General features: G+C 42.9%; 1 protein-coding gene and 1 long non-coding RNA gene across 7 annotated transcripts in view; both read right to left on the bottom strand.

Moving 5' to 3' along the window:
* The window catches only part of LOC143034565 (uncharacterized), a 328,538-nt gene that overhangs the window by 104,382 nt on the left and 198,846 nt on the right, over positions 1-25,310 (bottom strand). The window lies entirely within an intron of this gene.
* Positions 1,876-18,565, bottom strand: LOC143034568 (uncharacterized). Its single transcript, XR_012967265.1, has 2 exons — positions 17,987-18,565; positions 1,876-2,892 (listed from the first exon to the last, which is right to left on the bottom strand). It is a non-coding gene; the product is annotated as an uncharacterized LOC143034568 (long non-coding RNA).

Raw genomic sequence — 25,310 nt, 5'->3', positions numbered from 1 at the left:
CAGTTGCTCAGGTTGTCAAGAATGGACATCGCCACCTCAGGTTTAATCATTCTTTTGTGCCCGGGGAGGTGCCTAACGACCTACGACTGAATACAATTCGCAATCCGAAAGCACAACAAATAATTTTTTTTTTTTTTTTCCTAGAAAGCTAAACATTTTCTCATGGAGAGAATGTCACGGAGTTGGATTCCATCGCTCGGCGGCATCCAGAATAGAAGGGGATAAGGATATCCTTCGGAATACGTCAGACACTGAAATCCGTCCCTTTAACCTGCCCAAGGATAATCCTTTCCGTGGGGAAGAGACTGAGGCTCCGTTTACGTCAGGCGAATCGATTCGATTCAAGAAGAATCAAGACGATTCATGAATCGTGCTGTTGATTCGCCACACTGGTTTCAATGTCACCAGGCGAATCGGCATGATTTGAACTGGCTCGATTCGCCCGGTGTAATAAAAGGTTACATTGAAATTAGTGTGACGAATCAAGACGATTCATGAATCGTCTTGATTCTTCTTGAATCGATTAGATTCGTTTGGTGTAAACGCAGCCTGAGGACAGTAACTTTGTTCCCCTCCCTCTGCGTTGCAATCTTTTATATATTATTTTTGTAGTCCGACGAGATTATTACTATTATCATTATTTCTTTTATCATCACAATTTAGGTTTTTCATGGTGACTTCCCTTTATTGGCGTTTGCATTCGCAGTTTCCTAAAACTGTTTCTATTTTAGTGTTTTACACCGTAAAGAAAATCACCAATCAGTATGTTGTTCCAGGTCTCACTTGAAGAAAATCCGCCGCCCCCAGGTAACCACCAACAGCCACCGGATCGTCAAAAAAGTAATTCCAGGAAGATTTGGGTTCGTCATGGGTGAGGGTCGAGGTGCTCGGTGTCTTCTCTGTGATGGCTGCATCTGGGGCAGTTTGATTCTGTGACCAGGCATATCCTGTGCTGTTAGGATGAGTTTACACCGAGCGGGTCCGGTCAGGTGCTAAGATGGGAGGGAGGGTGGAGGGGTGTGGAGTGTTTTCGGGGATGAAATGGGTGGGAATGTTTTTGTGCCTTGTCCTTTTTGGCTACCCCCCTGGTAAGGGGGAAAAAAGCCTTGGTATATGTATGTATGTATGGGTCCGGTCCGATTCTCGTCAAGTGCTGTGAATTTGAATATCTAGAGGAATGCCTTGTCTGAATCTTTCTGAACTTAACAAAGAAGACTTCAACACTGTGTCTAACATTCGTAAATGTTTAACTCCTATCAGTTCGCCATTGAGTTTCTCAATATAATATGATGCAAGGGCGATTTGACACCCGAACACTGGAATAACGAGAGATCACAACCGAAGTCGTTTCTACTCAAACGAACTCAAAACAATTCACGAGAATCGGCCCAGATTCGGGTCGGTGTAAACGCAACCTTGGCTCTGTCTTAGTGCTGGATGGTGACCTGAAGGTAGCCGCGATATCGTGGTTCGTGTTTGTTTTGGGGAGGGACTTTTCTCTTGAGCTAATACCTAGAGGCGTTTGATAGAAAAGGTTGTTTGATGTGTGATCCGCGTGCGAATGTTTTCCCTTTACACACAAGTTTTGTGTTGTGCGTGTGAGGTGGTTGTAGCGGTTTGAATAGTAGGTTGTCGTAGTAGTAGTAATAGTAATAGTAGTCGACCACAGTCATTGGCGGGAGAGGGGCCAATGAACTGTGTCCGTGTGAGACAGATCCTGCTGCTTCCACCACACAGTTCCACGAGGATGGAGGTCGTATTAAAAAAAAAAAATAAAAATAAAAAAAAAGTAATAGTAGTAGTAGTATTTTTTCTTCAATCTGCTGGTTGTGCTTGTGTAATGTAATGCAGAATGGGTAAGGAAAGGATGAGGAATCTTGCATAAAACTGTGTATTTATGATCTCCATGTTGTGTTCTTCGAGGCGGACTCTGGTTTGTGTGTGAAGATGTTCCATTAGGGTAGTTTTAGTACATCCCAACATTATTCTCAATGATTCACTTTTGTACAGTTTCTAATACGCCCATGTTTTTCTGATGGTTCTAAAAAACGATACAAATTCCAAGAATGCAAAGGAATGGAAAACGTTAACTTGGTAAGTGTAAGCGTGAGACAGTTATCCTGTTTTGGGGTAAACCTTCATTTTTGGAAGTCTATAGATATCTTAGTTAACTCCCGAAGAGGATTATAGCTGGCGTTAAACTTTTTATTTTTTTAATGGGAGTAATTTTCGCACTCTGGTGGGTGAATCGCGAATTTAAGACTCAACGAAAAACGAAAACTAATTGAATGTGATGAACGAAAAATAACGAAAATGACAAAAAGAATCGTAAAGATGGCGGGCAGAAAACAACAATTAAGACGAGGAATTAATTATGCAGCGTGTTCAATTGAACTCAAGGTCATCACTGCACTGAGGAAGACCATTTGAGATGAACAACAGGCTTAAAACATTTATGACAATAGACTTAAAACATTTACGACCGTCCTGTAGACGCACTGAAAAAAAAAGACGAAAATAAAAGAGATCATACATTTTATTACATCATTCCAGAGGTTCTCACCCCCATTCCCTCACGAAACCCATCCTTATACAATGCTGTTCCTTAGCCTCCTGAAGGCCACTTCAACACTGAACTTAATCGTCTTCCATCCATCCACTCCCACTTGTTTCCAGTCCTTGGCCCCTTTCGTGAATCACGGTGGTCCCCACAGAAGGCCCCGAGACCCGGTTGTGAACCAAAGAATTTTATTCACTTATTTTTTTGAGCGGGGCAGCACTTTTTCTTGGGAAAGGCGCTCTTGCCCACTCAATCTATTTGTTCCCTGTTGTCTTCCCGTCAATTCATTTCCTATCCACACTCGACCGAAATACCTCAACCTTGCTCTCCTCCTGCAAGAAACGAACAGCGACGTGAGGATCAGGCTGGAGAACAAGACATTGCAAGCGTTTGTAGGGTATGCACACGGAAGCGTGTTAAAGACTGGGTTGATATTTGAAAGTGTATAAATCAAAATTAAGTCAACTATGTTAGACACAAGGCTTCTATATGAAAGTTTATAAACAAAAGTAAAAGTAGGTTATTATAAAATTAGGAGAGTACATAAAAATATATAAATCAAAGATATGTAACCATGCTGAACATTGGGTTTGTACATAAAAGTATATAAATAAAAGTATAAGATTGGAAGAGTATATAAAAGGATATAAATAAAAAGCATGTAAACTATGTTAGACAATGGGTTTCTACATAAAAGTATAAAAATAATAAAAATATGTATAAGTATAGGAATAGGTAAACATATCAAAATATATAAATGTTCAAAACGTGTTAAAGTAAGTTAAATTCTGGAAGGGTATATAAACGCAAATGTATAATATATGTAGGAGTATGACGATGGGATGGTTTGGACACATGGAAAGAATGAGTGAAGAAAGATTAGTAAAAGAGGTGTGGAGGGCAGAGGTGGAAGGAGTGAATATGAGGGGACGTCATAGGGTGAGATGGATGGTCTAAAAGGGGCATTGGGAAAGAGAGGAATGTCTGTTGAGGAAGGATGCGAGAGGACAGAATATAGGGGTGAATGGAGAAGGGTTGTGTATGGATGATGCTGTGATGCATGTGGGGTGGGTGGGTGGGGGTGAGGGAGTATGTATGAGAAATAAATTGACGCAGCACAAAGGGGAGGTCGCCGAATTAATAAAGCAGCCTTGCTGTGGATGTGTTGTGTCTTGCGACACTGCTTCTGACCCAGGGCAGTGGACAAGATGCAGGGATGACCCGTCATCCAGGAGGTGCCAAGATGTGAGGGAGGGAAGAGAGTGGAGGGGAGTGTATGTAGGGGATGGAATGGGTGGAGGGAAGGGAGTGGAGTATGTAGGGGATGGAATGGGTGGGAGTGGGTTCTATGCCTTTTTCTTTTGATTACCTCCCTTGTAAGGGGAAAAAAGCCTTTAGTATATGTATGTATGTATGTATGTATGTATGTATGACGAACTATGTAGATAGCCATGAAATTAAAAACAGCCATATGTAGCTCTGGGTTAGTACATAAGTGTGTATGTATATAAATGTAGGTAAACGTAAGATGATGTTCATCAACTAAACATAGGAAAAGGAACTCGCTCTTACAAAAGCCTTGCCAGTGGCAACAACTGGTCTGACTAGTTAAAACCATTTGTTGCCACTAAAACTTCCCCACACTAAGGCTTCGGGCCATGCTATTAGACACCATTCCCGTTTGCAATGTCAGTGGCACATGCATTCTTCCTGTGAAGGTGTAACTGGTCAGTAGGGTCGTATCCCTTGGGTGGGTGAGGGGGGGGGGGTGCGACTGTCCACTCCAGAATTTTTCAAGTCTTAACTTCCACATTTTCTGGCAACTACCCACCAAAATGTCGAAGTAAAAAAAAAAAAAAAAAAAAAAAAAAAACCCGGGGGTTGGGGGGTGGGGTTGCCAGTTGCCTTCCCTGCCGCCCCCTTCCACCCCTCCAGAGGGCACGGCCGTGGTTAGGCTAGCTGAAGCTATTTGTTGTCACTAAGACAACACTAGAACTTCCATCAACTAGTCTCCTGACCATGCTACCAGTGGACATTTCGAATACTTCAGCCACGTGGACTGATTATAATCAGTCCACGTGGCTGAAGCCTCAGAGACAAGAACCCACTGAAGAACCCTAAGTCTCCTCTATTGGTTCCCAACGTTTTCTCACGGTTTAGATCGGTGGTTCTCCACCTTTTCCACTCCGTTCCCCCTCTTCACGAATTCTCGATATTCGTGTGGCTCCCATTCATTTTCCTAAATCCCGGTGGCAGGGTTCGAACCGCCATCCCCTCGACCTTTGCCGCAGGTAACGACGCCTTTACCCTTAGCCAATACAGTGAGGAATTTTTTTTTTCTATATTCAGATTTCTTACATTTTATAGAAATATAACAACAGGCTATGGCCCCCAAGATTCAGCTCAATGGAATGTCTGGCGGTGAAGAGAGAGCCACAATCAACGGTTAGAGCAGATTTCTAATTTGAGATGAATGAAAATGCCTGGCGTCTAAGGCTGCGTTTACATCGAGCGAGTCTCGACTGATTCTCCTCAACCGTCGTGAGTTCGTTTGAGCAGAAACGACGTCGGTTGTTACAATCTTTCGTTTTTTTAATCTTCGGAAGTCAAATCACCTTTGCGTCATGTATTGAGAAACCGATTGGTGATATGAAGGGAGCTCAACCTTTACGAATGTTAGATAGATTGATTAATTGTTCTTGGGGAAGTCTAGAATGTTGCAAACAAAGTCTTCTTCCGGCTATTCAAATTCGCAGCATTTGGCGAGAATCGCCCCGGGCTCGATCTTTGTAAACGCAGCATTACAGTTACCATGGTAACCCTTTCGGTCAACAAGGTCAGATGAAAAAAATGGGGCTGAGGGGGATTGCTGACCACCTCTTTGAAGGGGACCAGACTACGCCAGGAGGAGCTGAGTAGCTTCGGCCGGAGCATCTATATCTGCCCTATTATGCGCTTGCATTTTTGGGGCATATGGAGTGTGGGAATCGAACCCAGTCTACGCTTGTCTGTCTTACTGTGCTCACCTAGCCCTCCCTGTACGTTTAACGCCACAATAAATATTCAAAAGTCCCCCCGCGTTTCTGTTGCATACATAACATCCACCTAACTACATTCCCAAACTCAAACTCACCCCTTCCTTTCAACTTAGATTCACTCAATGCCAACACATCCATTTCTCTTCTCACAAACGTACTGCCTATCTCTTCCCTTTTACCCTCATCTGTACTACATCCACGCACATTAAAAGACCCAAACCTTAGGGTTCTGGTTAGAAAACTCCTCCCAGACTCCCTTATGTCTTTGCTCTTTTTTTTTTTTTTTTTTTTTTTTTCTCTCTTTAGGAATGTCTCCTTTGGGGCTACAGACAGTAGGGTGCCTAGTCCTATCCCCGTTCCGTTTTCGTTACGTTTTTACACACACACGCACACACAGATACACACCAACTCGGGAATAAATATTTCGGACACCGCAATGGCTACTAGTGTAACGAGTGCCAATTCACATGGCTGTCCAGGGGCAAAGGCCAACAGGCGAAGGTGACGTCTTCAGCCGCAATTAAGCGCGTTCGTGGGTTACACTGAGAAAAGACACGCGCGCGCGAGCACACACACACGCATTCCAATTAACGCCGACACCGTCCATCAAGCAGTGAAACCACTAACTAGCGGCATGTATGATTTTGTCAAACCTAAAGGCACAAATTTATGTCGGCAGTTGGAGCAAGGGGAAGAGGAGTAGAACGAGGAAGATGTAGAGGAGGAAAAGGAAAACGAACAGGTATAAAAAGAGCAAAGAGAAGGATGAGGATGAGGAGAAGTAGGAGAAGTAGGAGGAGGAGTAGGAGGAGGGTGGCAGAGTCATCGTCGTCTTAATAGGAGAGAGTTTGGACGGGAATGGGCAAACCATGTCCGCGCGTATGGGCCCAAACGGCAGCGGCGGCGGGATGCGGGTAGCCGACTTCTCGTAATGACTTTGCCACCACCTCCCCTACGCCCACAACCCACGCCGGCCTTGTTAAGGGCGCAGCTGCTCAGTGTGTGTGAGGGGAGGGGGAGCACTATTTCCAATTTTATTCAGTCTGCCGTCACGTGATTTCAATCATCTCACTGGTGGCGATTTTCCTTGCAATTGAGCTTCCGCCAGGCTGTTCCATTCGTTTCTGTGCAGCCCCCGTCGGCAGAGATTGGGTTAAGAAAGGAGTCGTCTGAATTGGGTTTCCGCCAGTCGGGAGCCTGTTCACAGCGGGGTCACAAGCAAAATAAGAAATATGTATATATATATATATACATATATATATATATATATATATATATATATATACATACATATACATTATATATACATATATACAATACATACATATACATTATATATACATATATATATATACAATACATACATAGACATTATATATACATATATATATATATATATATATATATACATACATATACATTATATATACATATATACAATACATACATATACATTATATATACATATATATATATACAATACATACATAGACATTATATATACATATATTTATATATATATATATATATATATATACATACATATACATTATATATACATATATACAATACATACAGACATTATATACACACACACACACAATATATATATATATATATATATATATATATATATATATACATATATATATACATATATATACATATATATATATACATACATATACATATATATATATACACATATATATATACATACATATACATATATATATACACATATATATACGTACATATACATATGCAATAAAAACACTAGGAGCGTGTGTTCACAAATGCGTAAATAACCACTAGGAAAAAGTAAACTAACGAAGCAGAGCGCTTTCGTGTAATTACATCTTCAGTGCAGATACAAAGAAGGAATTATGATTCTTTGTATCTGCACTGAAGATGTAATTACACGAAAGCGCTCTGCTTCGTTAGTTTACTTTTTCCTAGTGGTTATTTACGCATATATACATATATATACATATATATACATATATATATACATAAATATATATATATATATACATATATATATACATACATGCATATATATACATATACATATATATATACATACATATATATACATATATATATATATATATATATATATATATATATATATATATATTGGTAGGCGGCCATGTTGTATACATGATTTCAAGAAGTCTACAGCAACAATGGCGTTGTTGAGCTTATATTGAAGCTTTAGTTTCGTGCAACCAGCACAGAAACTCGTTGCACGAGAGAAATTAAAGCTTCAATATAAACTCAACAACGCAATTGTCGCTGTAGACTTCTTGAAATCATATTATATATATATACATATATATATATATATATATATATATATATATATACTTAAGATAATATGAAGAATGTTCAGCTGAACCTTCTGTAGATAGTAAGTTTTATGTGGAAATAGATAAATAAAATGATTAAGTAAACAAAAAGATAATTACATAATTATGATAATAATAAAGATAAGAAAAAATAATAATCTTTTCCACTATTGATAAATGTTGTCTATTCTATAAAACCATACGCTTAAAAAAAAACCTTGGGATACGTTTCTTGTAGATTTGTTTGTTATTGAGACAAACCAAGTTGTGGTTTGTTTTATTTAATCTCTCCGTCTAGACTGAACACCTCAAATCATTTCACGAGGAAAACACTGGCGGTTGCCAATGGTGTTATTTACATATAAGTTCATATGGGGCCTGTTTGCAAAGGAATTTTTTTTATATATAAATTATTCCCTACTATCGACTGCTTAATCTTCTACAGTGTACAATAAATGAAATGAGCACGGACACTCGGTATTCATGCATATTTTAAATATAGATATATACAAGCATGGGGGCATGTATTAAAAATATATCGGTTGTATGACGACTTGCAGTTGGCAATGGCCTTCTGCTTGGCCGAATGACCACGGTGAGGTCCGACACAATAGCAGGTCCAGCGGGAGTTTTCTGGAGAGGTGATCTGACATCTTGTAGCTAAGATGCGTGCGTGACTGCGTGTGCACGCTGGACATCTAAGGGATTACATATTTCTTTCAATCATCTTGCAACAGATGCTCGGCTCAGCTACCACTCGTTGACCAAAGTGAGGTTAATGCTCAAGAAAGATAAGAAATAATACAAGAATTTGGACATGAAGATAAACACACATAATGTTTGAACAATGGTGGTATCGGGAAATATTAATGATTAAAATGAAATGTACTTAATTTAAAGAACATGTGGAAGTAGATATAATTTCCGTTCACCTCGGCAAAATGTACTTTTATGAAACAGTGACTTGATGGCGAAGGTTATAACGTGGGAAAGGAATATGAGGAAACAGTGGGGAGGATTGGTGATGGTCCTTTATTGTAGGGGTAGTATGAACTGCTGAAGAATTAGTCTATGTCGAGGCCACGGAGGACTCTTTTGATATGATCTTTGTACAATAGTCTCTGTAAGGTCGTGCAGCCTGAGTGCTTTGACTTAGTTATTTTATTCATGTCCAATGGTACGATAGGGTCCAGAGAATTTAGGGGAGAGCTTCGATGTCGGGGTGTAGTTTTGGGGATAAACAATGTCTCCAAGTTCAAAGGTTAATGTTAAAAGAAGAAGAGACTTTGGCGGTGAAGGTCGCACTCGTGCGAAGACGTAGACGGTGTTGGTGCGAAGCTAGATGTGGGGATGGAGGAGGTCACCATTCAACACGGTGGTGGCATGGAGGAGGCGGAGAATGTCCGACTCCTGGGAGTAATGTGTGTGTGTATATGTGTATGTGTATGTATATATATATATATATATATATATATATATATATATATATATATATATATATATATATTGATTTATTACTTGCACTATGTTAGTAGAATATATCGCCTCTGGGTAATTTTATTCCATTCACTGTTGAGCTAAATATTCCCTTGTTGTCAATTGTACAGTACGAGTTCTTACTCCCACGAACACAATTCGCATTTCCATCCTTAATCAAATTTGATGAAGTTAATATTTCATAAACTTTAGTGACACCTACACGGGCCACCGTCACGCAGCCTTCTTTTAGGACTGGAGACTAACCTCCGCCCAAGGAAGAATGCTCTTCATTTTTGATTTCCACTCTCCATCTCTGTTCACACTAGCGGTTTGAACCGAGCGGAAACCGCGGCGGTACCGAGCAGTCAAGGGAAAAATTGTAAACGCCTCCATTAACTTACGCTGTAATTCAACCGCGACGGTTGAAACCGCTAGTGTGAACAGGGCCTAAATATCCGCTTTCTCACCCTATGACGCCAACTTCTTAGCACGAAACATAAGAATGAAGGAGACTGCAAGAGACCATAAGGCCTGCACTAGGCAGTTCCATGTCCATTACCACCTGCCATCCCCATCCATAAAGTTGTCTAACCGTTTCTTAAAACAACTGATAGTTTCAGCGCTCACTACTACAGGTTATGCTAAGTCTGTTCCATTCGTTGACCACCCTATTAGTGAACCAATTCTTGCCTACTTCCTTCTTAAATCTAAATTCGTCCAGTTTCTACCCATTACTGCGATTCCTGCCGTTGTCTTAATATGATGACCTTGTTTGCGTCACCCTTGTTAAAGCCTTTGAAGTACAGAAGCGCTGGTGTCGCCGATGCACTCATCGTCCATCTGCAAAGACACCAAACCAGAAATCCCCGGCTCCTCTGCCCCGCCCTTATGAAGCCTGCAGGAATGTCAGGCAGCCAGCTGGTATTGTGTGCAACCAGCTGGTATTGTGTGCAGCCAGCTGTTGCTGCCTTAGCGACCGAGAGCACATGGTCGTGGACGGGTCCGTGAGTGCTGACGGCCATAGGATGTATACGTATACGTGTGGGTGTTTGTTTGTTTGTGTGTGTGTGTGTGTGTGTGTGTGTGTGTGTGTGTGTGTGTTTGCGCGTGTGTGTGCGTGTGTGTGTGCGTGTGTGTGTGTGTGTGTATGTGCGTGTGTGAATGTGCGAGTAAGTTTGCGAGCGAGTGTGCGTGCACGCACATGCACACACGACACACCCACACATTTGTAACCTATACACACGCAAGCGAGCGTGTACACAAACAAAACACATACACATTGCATGCACGCACACATGCACACGCACACACACACACACACACAGTATGCTTCTTAATATCGAATCAATCTCGCCAAAGCTAAACCAAATGTGTGAAGAATTTTAGTGCCATACAATCCTACTTTATAATTCTATTCAATTTATTCCAAACAGAATAAAGAATCAAAGTGCGACACCACAAAGGGGAATTCTTCCTTAGTGTGCTCTATCTTGGCGTACGGGATTCCTGAGGGTGTCTTGGGGGAGCTTCCCCCCCCCAGGGGAGCTACCCCAGTGTGCGTGTCCGAGTGCCCCCGGCCCTTAATCACCCACTTAAGACATTCTTCCTTAACGAGCAAGTCTGCCGTTCGCTCGCTGACGAGTTGATCCCACACTTGGCATGAGAGGATCCGCTACTGGCCACTCTCGGAACGCCGCAGTTCTTCCTCATATCCAAACAAACACGGAAAGGTTTACGAGTCTTGCATCCTGTGGTGCTCTCTCTCTCTTTATCTCTATTAGTATACTTTTATGATCGGAGACTAATCTTAAATTAACAAAAATGCTAATCACTTTCGGATCTTAATCCCTCCGTTCTGCTAGACTCCTTAAATTCCTTCTTTACCATCTCCATGACACCACAAGGACAGACAGAAGCGCTGGTTATTGCTGACAAAAATGCTAAAGAATTCTCTCCCTCTCTCTATCTTATGGGTAAGCGACACACCGATTGAATGGTTTCTGCATCTGGTACAAGGAAGAGCAATGAATGGCGAGGTTGATGGCGCGATGGCCAAGACTTGCCGGACACTCAATTCCCGGCCAGATGATTCACCCAAGTATCGACACCATCACGACCGCCTCGACTATATCGAAACGAGTCAAATATATTCTTTTTTTTCAAAATGTTATTAATACTTTCCGTTTTATCTGATTCTTCGGGAAGATGGTTTACTTATTTGCATTGCTATTTCGTGGAAATGACCTTGTCTGGTGGGGAGAAATGTTTATTGCTTTGCTATTGTAATTCGTTGCTACTCACTTTAAGCCTTAGGGTTTGCTGATTTAAAGTTCCTAAAAATATATGAAAGACTGCAATCCAATAAGATCTAGACACATTGCTAAAATATTTATCCTATCGTACTGTCAGTTGTATGTATATATGAGCGATATGAGTGTGCGTGTATATATGTGTGTGTGTGTGTGTGTGTGTAATTATAATAATAATAATAATACTAATAATAATAATCATAATAAACGGTTTATTAAAAATATGGCAGCCGAAGGCTGAAAATACACATATTAAGGTAAGTGTGTGTGTGTGTGTGTGTGTGTGTTCACTTGGTCTTTGGATCACGTGTTGGACTCGTGATCGACAGCTATTTCCCTCCTGGAAGAGAGCTCAGAGCTCGTTGGTCCGATCTATGGGTAATGCTATGACCTTGCACACACACACACCCCCAACTCCCCGCCCACGAGAGTTGAAGTAACACCCCTCAGCGCTGCGATACTGATATTATTTCAGCCCCGGGCGAGAGTCGAACCCGGACCTCCGTAGTGGCAGGCAAGAGCTCTAACCACAGTGTGTGTGTGTGTGTGTGTGTGTGTGTGTGTGTGTGTGTGTGTGTGTGTGTGTGTGTGTGTGTGCGTACGTGTGTGTGCGCGTGTGTGCACGCGCGCAATATGACGCCATTCGGTGACGATGCTGATCATGGTACCATCTGGATGGCCCATTGTTGACGTGGCACTAATGACAATATCGTCCTCCGAACGAAATAAACATGATAATTAGAAATAAAGCAAAAATTACATTGAATGGCTACACTAAATACGAACAAACTCATGATAAATAATAAATGGCAACTTTTTACTCGCACATTGCTATCTACAGAGAATATAATAGAAACTGAAGGCAAGATAAGATTTCATCAACAACATGGTATTTCTATCCTTGAGATAAATACTTTAATTTTCTAAAAATACAAGATACCTTTAAATCTTCTCGATTTGAATGATACGAAGTGTGTCTGTGTGTGTGTGTGTGTGTGTGTGTGTGTGTGTGTGTGTGTGTGTGTGTGTGTGTATGTGTGTGTGTCTGCATATATGTCTAAGCATGTGTGTGCATTTGGTTGCATGCGTGTACATATACGAACACGTATGCGCGTGCGGGTGTGTCCGAATGCGAACGAGATGACTTGAATTTCTTGTTCTTCTTGTTTCGCCTAAAGGCTCTAAATCAGTGGTTCTCAACCTCTGGGCCACGGTTCCCTAGTGGTCCAAGGTGGTTCACAAGTGGGTCCGCCGACGGAAAGCCACTAGCAGTTAGTGGATGCAAATCGATTAGATTCAGTGTTGAAGTCATCTTCAGGAGGTTAATGAATAGCAGTTCATAAGTAGTACATGTGAACATCGGTTGGGAACCTTGGCCCCGCCGAGGATCCTCCCCTTTTTGCACGTCCGTCTGCCCCCCACCCCCCATCCCGTGATTCACGGTTCGTCTGTAGGACGAGGAGGAAGAGGAGTTTGTGGAGGAGGAAGAGGAGGAGAGAGATGGGGAGAAAGGGGGCCAAAGAGGAGTTGGAGGAGGAACAGGGGCAGGGAAGAAGAAGAAGAAGGAGTTTGTGGAGGAGGAAGAGGAGGAAAATGAGGAGGAGGAGGAGATGAGGAGGTGTGTGAAGAGGAGGCAAATGTGTAAGGGGAGCTAGATGGATTACTACAAAAACGGGGACTCACAGTCTGAGATGGCCTTGTAACCACACCAGACCGTCGCTCCCTACGCGATGAATGGAATCCTGTGAGGCATTGTTGCCACTGTGACCTATGCCAGTTCCCACAAACGAGTGAGATTTTGTCCACAAAATTCCCACAGGGAAATCTGGATTTCCACATTTTCCCCCACAAAAAGAAGGAATTATCATACACACAAATAAGTTCATTGCAACATATGATTCTCTCACAAAACATCCCCATGTGAGCAAATTTCTCAGACACACATTTGTGGAAAATTCCCACAAAATGGCACTGGTGCTCTGAAGGTCACCAGAATAGAATACGTGAAATGAATCACGGCAGCGAAGGGAAGACACACTCTCACAGAAAAAAAGACGAATAAAAATTACGGGAACGGGAAGATGCGAAGAACAATGGCTGAAAGAGAGACAGAGAGAGAGAGAGAGAGAGAGAGAGAGAGAGAATGTGTGCGTGCGTGTGTGTGAGAGAGAGTGAGAATGAGAAGAGAGAGAGAGAGAGAGAGAGAGAGAGAGAGAGAGAGAATGTGTGCGTGCGTGTGTGTGTGTGAGAGAGTGAGAATGAGAAGAGAGAGAGAGAGAGAGAGGAGAACGACACCATTATCTAACCTATAGAGCAATATGTAAACAACAAAGCCGGAGGCCTCAGCTTATAAGCCTCAGGGCCAAGAGACAATTGTTAACATCCGTTCGGTCCTCGCGAGGCGGAGCGAGGCGAGGCGAGGCGAAGCGAGCGCGTCGCCCACCTGATCAGAGAGAGTGATGACGCAAGAGTTAGTCAGCTGGTCAATCAGCTGGCCAGCCAGCCAACCAGCTGTTTCTCAACTTGGAGTGCTCCGCAGGCACTTGAGAAGTGGCACAGCTGTCCGATGCAATTCCTGTTTGGCTTTATCTCAGCTTCTTCCTCGTTCCAGGACGTTACCTTCCTCAAAATCACGTTGACTGTGTGTGTGTGTGTGTGTGTGTGTGTGATTCACCATGGTCTTGGATCACGTGTTGGACTCGTGATCGACAGCTATTTCCCTCCCGGAAGAGAGCTCAATGTTCATATATGACCGACCTATGGGTAATGCTGTGCCTTACACGCACACACACACACACACACACCCAACTCCCCGCCCACGAGAGTTGGACTAATGACTCGCAGCGCATTGTGGTGGCGGCCGTGAACTCTACCACTGTGCTATCGAGTGTGTGTGTGTGTGTGTGTGTGTGTGTGTGTGTGTGTGTGTGTGTGTGTGTGTGTGTGTGTGTGTGTGTGTGTGTGTGTGTGTCTGCTTGTGTCCAAACCTGTCTAAATGGTGACTCAGACGCTCGTCCACTCTCGCTTTTTCCACGAGTTGACGCCCATCAGCATAGCTTTAAAGTCATTTCATGATGTCAACTTAAGTGTACATGTGTTGCCTGCTGGCACTTCTACCTGCTGTGTTGTAACACCCGCAGAGGTAGCTACTGCAAGCGACAATAGGATCACTGAGAGGGAATGATATATAGAATTCTTTATCGCAAAGAACTTGTTCGCCTTTGACAGACGCACCCTCTCTTCCGTCCTACTTTAAGTCTTCTGCCATTCGCTCTCAATTTCACTTGTTCAATCTGATTTTCCATTTCCGCTCTTCCTCCTCCTCCTCCTCCTCCACTTCTTCCTCCTCGTTCACTTTCCTTCTGTGTGCCTTGGTAGCTAATGCTTTGGCATTCTTTTTTTATCTTTACACTTTCCTCTTCTTGTGTGTACTGCGCATTTTATATCATTCTTAAAATTACTATTAGTTATTATCATAACAATAACAACAATAATAATAATGGTAATTATAACAATAATGATGATAATGATATTAATAATAATAATAGTAATCATAACAATACATGCATACATATACCAAAGGCTTTTTCCCCTTACAAGGGAGATAGCCAAAAACTAGTCATAAAAACCCCTCCCACCCATTCCATCCCCAACATACTCCACATACAACAACAACAACAATAATAATGATAGTGATAATGATAACAATATTAACAACGATAACAATGGTGATATTGATAATAACATCAATAAGAGCAGTAGCATCAAACCCTTCCGCTCTATTCCAGCGAAGCCCAGACAATTTGCCACTGACGCTCAATTAAGCCAAAGGCTTTCTTTCCCATTGCCCCCCCTCCCTTTTCTTCCCCTCTGAGAGAGAGAGAGAGAGAGAGAGAGAGAGAGAGAGAGAGAGAGAGAGAGAGACCGCATCACTCCGATCCCCGGAACGCCCGCCCCCCGCCCAGTCATCTGTTCATATTTACTCTTTCAGTTTCCATCGGCCTATCCTCTCTCTTGCCTCAACGCATATCGACCTGTTTCATTTCGCCCTATCCCCTTTCCACTTTCTTCTCGTTTTCATCTTGTCTTTATCTTCTTGTATAGTTTTGCATCCATTATCATCCCCCCCTCTCTCTCTCTCTCTTTCTCTCTCATCTCTTTCTCATCTTCCCACTTCCATACAACATCAAGGCATTTATAATGTCTATACACAAATCTTAGCCACGTGTATAATCAAATAAACGGATATAGACAACAAGAATCTACAAACTCATGCTGTGCGTGAGCGCATACACACACACGCACGCACGTTCGCATACACACATACACATATGGGAGAGCGAGAACAAGAGAGAGATTAGTATTGTCACCGTTCACATTTTTAATTTACATTGCTGATCCCGGAAAGGGAAAAAGTACACACATACGAAAAAGCATTCCTCACCCCCCTCACCCTTATAAGAAGGGTGGCCTAATCCAAATATACCCTACAGCGTTTCTTCTGGGGTCGCTGAGACAGAAATCTTGTATGCTAAATTGTTTAAATTCATATTGCTATAATAAAATTCACTTATGTTAACTTTGTCTTTTACAACTTTACAATAGATTAGTGAAGGTCGCAGTCATATCATGAGGATCATATTGGGGTCGCCTGGAGAGAGAAAAAAAAACAAAAAAGTTGGGAGACACTGCCAAAACTCGGCACAAAGGATTCAAGCAAGAGGGCACGTGGGATTCCTTAACACGGCAGCTACTGCGAAATGCAAATTAGACAAATAAAAGACGTCTTACATCGGAGATATTCGGTTCTGATGTTATGAAAAAAAAAAAAAATTGTCGAGTAAGAGCGAGATCAAGCGAACGCATTCGGCTACAGGGAAGAACGAACAAAACCTGAACACACAATGAACTTTATTTGACTTGTACACATCCCTCCACCCCACCGTACCCACGTAGTAGCGAACGCTGAAACTATCGGTTGTTTTAAGAATCGGTTGCACGACTTCATGGATGGGGATGCAGGTGGTCATGGACATAGAACTACCTAGTGTAGGCCTTATGGTCTCTTGCAGTCTCCTTCACTCTTATGTTCCGTTTGCGCGGAACAGGTTCGCGTCGCCGCTGCGTCGCGTTGCTACAAAGTACTCGACCGCATCTTCCCGGAAATGGCATGACGTCACACTGGCAAGCTTCTGTGAACTTGATATTTTTAAATCTGTTTCCCCACACTGGCTGCTGCTGCTACGTACATCAAACAAAACTCTACTGGATATCTAAGTTTATTTGTATACAAATGTATTTACACTGAAACTTGTGTCTCGTTCATCACTACCTACCGCGCACACACGAACACACACACACACACACACGCATACACACAAACATGCGCGCACACATCGTACAGACACAACATAAACAAACGCTCCAATAAGGTTGCCTTTCTACTGCAATGAATAATTTTTCACGTTTAGATTTTGGCTTCTGTGCGAGATCAGGCAATTTTATTAAGTGACAGGCTATCTACCTCGGTACAAGTGGTTCTTGATTGAAACTAAAGAGATGTGAAAAGAAACCTCAAGAAAAAAAAACGGTATATTAAAAAATCTAATTATACGACCGCACTTATGCAAGCCGACGCACATAAATAAACACACACACACACACACACACACACACACACACACACACACACTACGAGCATAGCTCTCTTCCCGTAAAATACAACTAGGTAAATACACATACACGTGCGCACGCATATACCCCCCCACACACACACACACACACACACACACACATCTCATGGCGCTGTGGTTAGAGCTCTGGCCTGCCACTACGGAGGTCCGGGTTCGACTCTCGCCCGGGGCTGAAATAATATCAGTATCGCAGCGCTGAGGGGTGTTACTCCAACTCTCGTGGGCGGGGAGTTGGGGGTGTGTGTGTGTGCAAGGTCATAGCATTACCCATAGATCGGACCTACGAGCTCTGAGCTCTCTTCCAGGAGGGAAATAGCTATCGATCACGAGTCCAACACGTGATCCAAAGACCAAGTGAAAGACCAAGTGAATACACACACACACACACACACACACACACACATACACACACACACACACACACGGGCAAGACCCTAAGCACACACTCATTCAGATATATACATTCTGTAACATACACATACGAACACACCTATAAGACACGCCGACGCGAAGGTAAAAATCGACACCAAACACCCGAAGACCTGGAGTCACTCACCTGACCAGGGAACCATGGTGTCTGGGCGGCCGCAGGTCAGCCAAAGAGAGAGAGAGGGGATTGAGAGTCCGGGGGTCGAGCAAGGTACGAGTAGGCTCGACACGTCACCTCTTGGGTTCAGCAAGAAGCGGCTCCCACCCGCGCGCGCCCTGGCGAGGCGGGCGGAGGGTTGGGGCGTTGCTCCTTCTCTTGAACTCGCTTCCTCTTTGCGATCCTCTTTCCGCGCATCCACCGATCGCTGCTTGACGTGCTCCAGGTTCGCAAACTTGCGGAGTGTTCATTCAAAGGAGACGCTCCGCAAACGGTCCCATTCTCCTACTGCTTCTTTGTTACAGAACACCTGTCCTACAAACACTTTTCCTCTTTGAGAGAAGGATGATTAATCTCTGCAGCCACTGTGTCGAAAAAAACAAACGACCAAATCACGTCAATTCATGTTGCTTCTAATTCCTATTCGTATCTGATGCGTCTATTTTCCTTTTCTCTCTCCAAATCTCTTCTTTCCCATCCTCTCCTTCTCTCTTTCTGTGTGTGTGTGTGTGTGTGTGTGTGTGTGTGTGTGTGTGTGTGTGCGTGTATGTGTGTGTGTGTGTGTGTGTGTATGTGTGTGTGTGTGTGCGTGTATGTGTGTGTGTATGTGTGTGTGTGTGCGTGTATGTGTAAGTGTGTACGTGTGTGTGTGTGTGTATGTGTGTGTGTGTGTGTGTGTGTGTGTGTGTGTGCGCGCGCGTGTTTTTGACAAACGCATTAAGGATCTCGCATTTTCTTCAACTTCTGTGTACTTTTTTGTGTTTTCGAAGCATCATGAGTTATTATCCTTTGCCACTTCCTTCACTCCTCGTCAACTACTGCCTTGGGCCGAGACACGTGACCGCTCTGAAGAGCGTACACACGCACATGCATATATGCATGCAAACACTCACATTCACACTTACACACGCACACACACACGCATGTACATATACGTTTGCATACACTCGCGTCCACACACACACACACGCACACACACACTCAAGCACATTACAACTGTGAGAATGTTTAAGACAAATCCAAGAGTATAGTAGTTTTCCAATCACAGTTTGAAATAATCTTTGAAACTTAAAAGGAGAAGATCCTGTGATCTTGTCTCAAATCCGAGAGATATAGGTAGAGAGACAGAGAAACAGAAAGACAGAGACAGATAGAACAAGAGAGACAAAAAGACAGACACAGAGATACTACGAAAGTGTCTTAGTCCGATAGCACCCCTCGTCTAGGAGGATACTGCATCAGCGTCTATAGTCACCATCCTTTGCCCACACTGCCCAAGACTCTCCCGGGCTTGGATTGGCCTTGCCAGTCAACTGCGGACGCAGAATGAAATTGACACAACGCATCAGCCCCGCACGTCCAACGTCCTTCTCTAAAATAGGCATCATCATCATCATCATCATCATCATCATCATCATCATCATCATCATCCTTATCATCATCATATCCTCACCCCTTTCCATAAGATGTGTAGATGGGCTTCGTTTATCATTTAACTTTACCTATTCATTTATTTTATTATTGTAATTTTATTTATTCATTCATCTATCTATTTATTTATAATTATTATTTTTTCATCCGACCTAGACATGGACCAAAAGGTCTCCTGTCGGCATGCTCCTCGTTCGTAATCCTCTGTATCGACGGACAAACAACACAGGAGGATGCCATATGGTAACAGAGACCAACGACAGCTTAAAGTCTGAGCAGCATGACAGGAAGGGCTTCCACCAACCCAACCAAAGTTCTTATGTCATCATCTTTCGATCCGACCTTGGGCCACTGAGCTCGACAACTGCCTCCCGAGAGCCCACCAGAGCAGGTGCCAGTCGATGACACTCTTGACCGCCCGCCAAAGTGCCAACGTCCTGAATAACGAGTCTCGAGGTTTTGACATCCGTGGAGGGTTTCAACCACTTCAGTACGAGTCAAATTCTCGCGCGCGCAGCATCGGTTGCCATACGTACGATGCACCACACTACTCGGATTATAAAATGTAAAGTCACTATTGCATTACTCGTTCTCTTTTACTCTAAGTAATAATAAACATTGAAAATATTACCAAACCCGTTCATAGAGTCCGAGGGTAATTCATGTACAACTACATGTGTACCTACTCGTGCATCATGACGCCTACGTAGGTGTCATTGTACCGAAGTGGAGGACTTTAGTGACACCCCTATGGACCAGAGTCACTTGCCGTTATTTTATATTAGAAAAAAAATCACCTTTAACTTCTATCATCCCTCAGCTCTGCTTCTTTTCTTAGGTCTCTCTTTTACTCGGGGTGATATCATTCCCAAGGATAGAAGCAATGGTGCCGCCGTCTCGACAAAGAGGCTCCTTACAGTGAAAAGTGGATGTTCTCCCAACTGAATAAAATCGTCTGGCATAAACCAGAATAAAGTATCTGAATGAGGCGACACTCCTGACCAATTGCAAAGATTACTGGCATTGACCAATTATCTCCATGTACACACACAAACCCTCACACACGTACACACACACACACACGTCTATTCACCAGGAACCATATCTATCTTACTACCTCACAATCAACCGAATAATCAATCAATCAAAACTTTTGTTGACCCAGGTCGCTTCTGCAGGACACCCACGGCCCTCGACTCACCGTTAACCGACTCTGGGTGCCACTCCAAGGAAGGTTCGATTCCCTGATGCAGTGGCCAAGAGTGTAACCCTCCCCCTCACCCACCACCCCGTCATAAGGTTCTGGACCCAAATCCGGAAGTGGTCCAAGCAGGCTACCTGCCGGCCCACCACGACTCTCTGACTCGAAGACTAGTCAGTGACTATATGTGCAAGATTCGTTCTCGAACGCATGAAGACTCAAAAGAGTCTGTCACTAACAAGAATATAATATCTAAAGTCGACACACTGGGTCTTAGTCATAATCATGTTACAAGTTTTATATGTGTTCGTTAGTCTTCAGGACTCGTTTCATCAGTAATATATGATCCTGTTACCATAAACGCCGACAAAATCAATTAGTCCTCATTACAACTGTCAACGTGAAACACTACAAGGACAAGCTCCAATACGTGATCAATCAACACGATTATTATCACATAAGAAAAAAAGGACGATGCCACTGTCGGGAGTGACTCATGGGGCGCCCACACAGCGTCGTCACCACATTAAATCCTTCTGTTTCGCGGTTGACTCCACAGAATATTATTGTATGTAAACAAGAGGGAGCCCCTGATTCAGGGTCTCGGTCCATTAAGACCTTCTTCAGGCCACAAGGTCGCGCTTCAGGAGAGAGAGAGAGGTTCCTCCTCCTCCTCCTCCTCCTTCTCGTCACCCTTTCTCCTCCTCCCGCTAAAGAAACGCACACTCGAAATTCTTCAGTTCAACTAACACGTGACACATGACGACTCCGGGGAGTATGCGCGGCGCCGCGTCGTATCGCGCCGCGACGCGCCGCCCGCCATCGTAGCCGAGAAGACCATGACCGGCGCGCGGACGCGCCGGGTCGCACGCCTCCGTCCGACAAAGAAAATGTCAGGACTGAGTCAGAGCCGCCGTGTGAACAGTGCCCCATAGGCTGGGCACCATCCTTCGCGTTCTTGCACTATAACCACCGCCCATCGTAGCACTATCACTGCCAACGGACACCGTTTCCACCACCTCCCCCTCCTCCTCCGCACCCTCCTGCACTCGGCAACGCACACCAGCACCACACGCACGCACAGGCACAAACACACGCGCGCGCGCACATACACAAACGACCGTAGCCAGTGCCAGCCAGCCACACACTAAGGCTCTAAGGGGCACTGTGGCACCCACAGCCCGCCCTACTGCACCCCTCCTACCCTGCCCGGCAGCACTAGCACCAGCAGGAGCAGACAGAAGAGACTATAGTGAATAGCTCTTACTTCATTGTGAATTTTCCCCTTTTTATATATATATATATATATATATATATATATATATATATATATATATATATATACATATATATATATATACATATAAATACACACACACAAACACACAATGTGTTTGTATATATATATATATATATATATATATATATATACATATAAAAGGATAACTTACAACGTAAAACGGTTACAAAGTAAAGGGCTTTTTGTCCTTCGACCGAGCTCTTCAACACGGTACATGGTTATCAAATGTTAGTTAGATAACTAATCTGGCGTTAACAAGTTAGTGGAATGTGCTTCTAGACTAATACGACGCCAAACGAGCTGGCATATCTGTTGGTGTTCAAGTGAGGAATTTAGTTATCATCAGGTATGCACAGCCGCAGCCATGATTGCTCGGCTCACGAAAATCTCCGACTTCTGAAGTAATATGTGCTAAATGTTGCATTGCACATTGCTCCTGTTGCTAAACGTATCCAAGTCTAGGGTGGATTACATCTTCCGTTGCTAAACGTAGCCAAGTCTAGAACGGATACGAACACTTCGCATTTTGGTGTTTTACCTTTGGAACATCCGTACACGAGGGTCATCGAACGAGACCAGGTTTCTCGACTTATTTTCCTTCTTTATGTATTGCTGTTCTTCAGCATCTCGGGGACATTTCACCAGCAAAAAGTGAAAGCATTCACGTTGGCAATTCTAGGTTTTCATTTATTTATCTACCTAGTCTAAGTTTATTTTAAGTGGATAAGAGAGCGCCGGTTCTGTTCCTGTCCAAGAGAACCACATATGTGCGTTTATGTTTATTAATCGTCATTACAGATGTTCTAGCACATCTGTTACAGACTTGCAGCGAAATGAGCATGAGAGACCTGAAGCCAACTAAACACGCTTATGACCGGGGTTAAACTTGTCTGGATTAACTAAATCCTTCGGCCAAGACAAAATCTAGAAGAAGCACCAAGGACCACGTATGGGTTGTTCATCAGCACGGTTGGCTTTGGGGCATCTTGAACAAAAAGGGGCTCTTGTTGCGAAATCGCTCGTTTATTAGTTTGTGTGTTGCGACGGACCACCGTCAGGGCCATGGTTTTAAAGCATTGTTGTTTCCCGTATTCCACGCTTACATGTGCACACACAAACATGCATGTGCACACACAAACATGCATGTGCACACACAAACATGTATACACACACACCCACACACATACACACACACACACACACATATGTATATATTTGCAGTTATAGATGTATATATTTGCAGTATTTCACCGAAACACGTGAAAATTAATTTGCAGAAAATCCACTGGTAAAAGAGAAACGTAGTCCAAACGTTTTCGTCTATTTAAGACATCTTCAGGGAACACAGTACGGGAGATACAGTGACATGTATACACTACAAAGATGAAGACATTGTAAGGAACATAGAAAGTTAAATCACACAAACCAGAGAGAATTACATGCACGTGGGGTACTCAAGACAAGGTCTTCTTGAAAATGTTACACAGGCCGGAAGGAACAACATCCGACAATTTTCTTTGAAATGAAATTATCAAGCCTGTACATACCTAAACTTAGATTAGTGTTTTTGGTCAAAAGCGTGTTTTATGTGGCTTGATTCAATGATGTTCCTTTCAGTAAAGGAATTACAAGAAGTTATTGCAAATAAAATAACTTCTCTACATTCAAATTCCCACGCTTCACGATTATATATATATATATATATATATATATATATACATATATATATACATATATATATATATATATATATATACATATACACATATATATGTAGCGTATGTATACTTATAAGTTTACTAAGACAGAGAAGGAGAGAGAGATAGAGAGAGAGAGAGAGAGAGAGAGAAAGAGAGAGAGAGATAGCATGCGTGCGTGCTAAGATGAACAAGCCCGATTGTTTCAGCCTGTGGGTTTACGTGTGCGGAAGGATTTGTGTGTGTGTGTGTGCGTGTGTCTGTGTGTGTGACAGAGAGAGGGAAAGAGAAAGAGAGAGACAGAAAGAGAGATACAGCGAGCGAGAGAGAAAAAAAAAAGAGAGAGAGAGAGAGAGAGAGAGAGAGAGAGAGAGAGAGAGAGAGAGAGAGAGAGAGAGAGAGAGAGAGAGAGAGAGAGAGAGAGAGAGACGTGGGAAGGGGGAATCGAGCAAATGAATGACCCTCCGATACAATGTGGCACTATAGTGTATTCTGTAAACAGGCTGTTGGGGGGGGGGAGGGGGAGTGCAAGGGGCGCGCGGGAGACGGTGTGGGGGACGGGGGGAGGGGGGAAGGTTGTGTTTGGGTTAATCAGCTCTCGTTGAGGTGCTCCTTGGTGTCACAGGACCAACAACACCTGGGCCAGCCGAATGTGTAATTGCCCGTTGACTTGGGCCAAGAGGCTATTGTGCATTGTGTATTATGGAGGGGTCGGGGGGGGGGGTCGCTCGCACACATTCATAGCATACGTCCATTCACACTTGCTCAGCCTCGGGAAGTAATAAATTACATCTGTGTAATATTGGTTAAGCTTAGCATGTCGACAGATCTTTCGACCCACGCAGAGGTCAGATGCCAAAAAATAAAATAAAATAAATTAATAAATAAAATAGATAAATAGAATGAGAAATAAATGATTAAAAATAAATAGAAAATAAAAATAAAAAAATAAAACAAATATATGAATAAATAAGATGAAAATAGGGTAATGTAAATATATATATATTTTTGTTTTGTTTTGCCTATTTACTAATTTTCCCTCCACCATAACGCAATTGTTCTTTCTTGTGCCATATTCATCCCATGGGGTACACTATGGCATCGTGTGCACTACGAACTGGTTGCATTTATCGAACACCATCGACAATACTTTGGCGTCGGGCATCCTACGAGCCTCCTGCTCTTTTCCTGAATGACAGGTGGTGATGGATATGGAGCTGCCTAGTGTAGGCCTTATGGTCTCTTGCCGTCTCCTTCATTCTTATGTTCTATGTTATGAATCCACGGGAAGGTGCCACAACAAACCATGTTTACCAATTACAAGGTTAATATAATTGGTTTTGATCTCCTTCGGTTGAATAAAATCGCCTGGCGGCAGCCAAAATAAAATTGTAAATAGTAGCAATGAAATGCGCTGGGTACGCCATCTTGGTTCTCAAAAGAAAAAAAAAATTATTAAAAAAAAAAATAAAATAAAAATTCACACTACGTGCAAATAAATGAATATTTACGTAAATAACGAACTAGATAAATAAACAAATACATGAAATACGTAAATAAATAAACACATAAAACAAATACGTAAATAAATAAGTAAACGTATAAGTAAGCAAACTGGTAAATAAATGAATAGACATCTGTCGGGTCAGATCCCACGTGTAACAG

This window comes from Oratosquilla oratoria, chromosome 17 (assembly GCF_046742065.1).
Source record: "Oratosquilla oratoria isolate Oo_2021 chromosome 17, ASM4674206v1, whole genome shotgun sequence".
In the NCBI taxonomy this organism is placed as follows: domain Eukaryota; kingdom Metazoa; phylum Arthropoda; class Malacostraca; order Stomatopoda; family Squillidae; genus Oratosquilla; species Oratosquilla oratoria.
The sequence above is the reverse complement of the archived record's forward strand: the minus strand, read 5'-3'. Positions and strand labels throughout refer to the sequence as shown.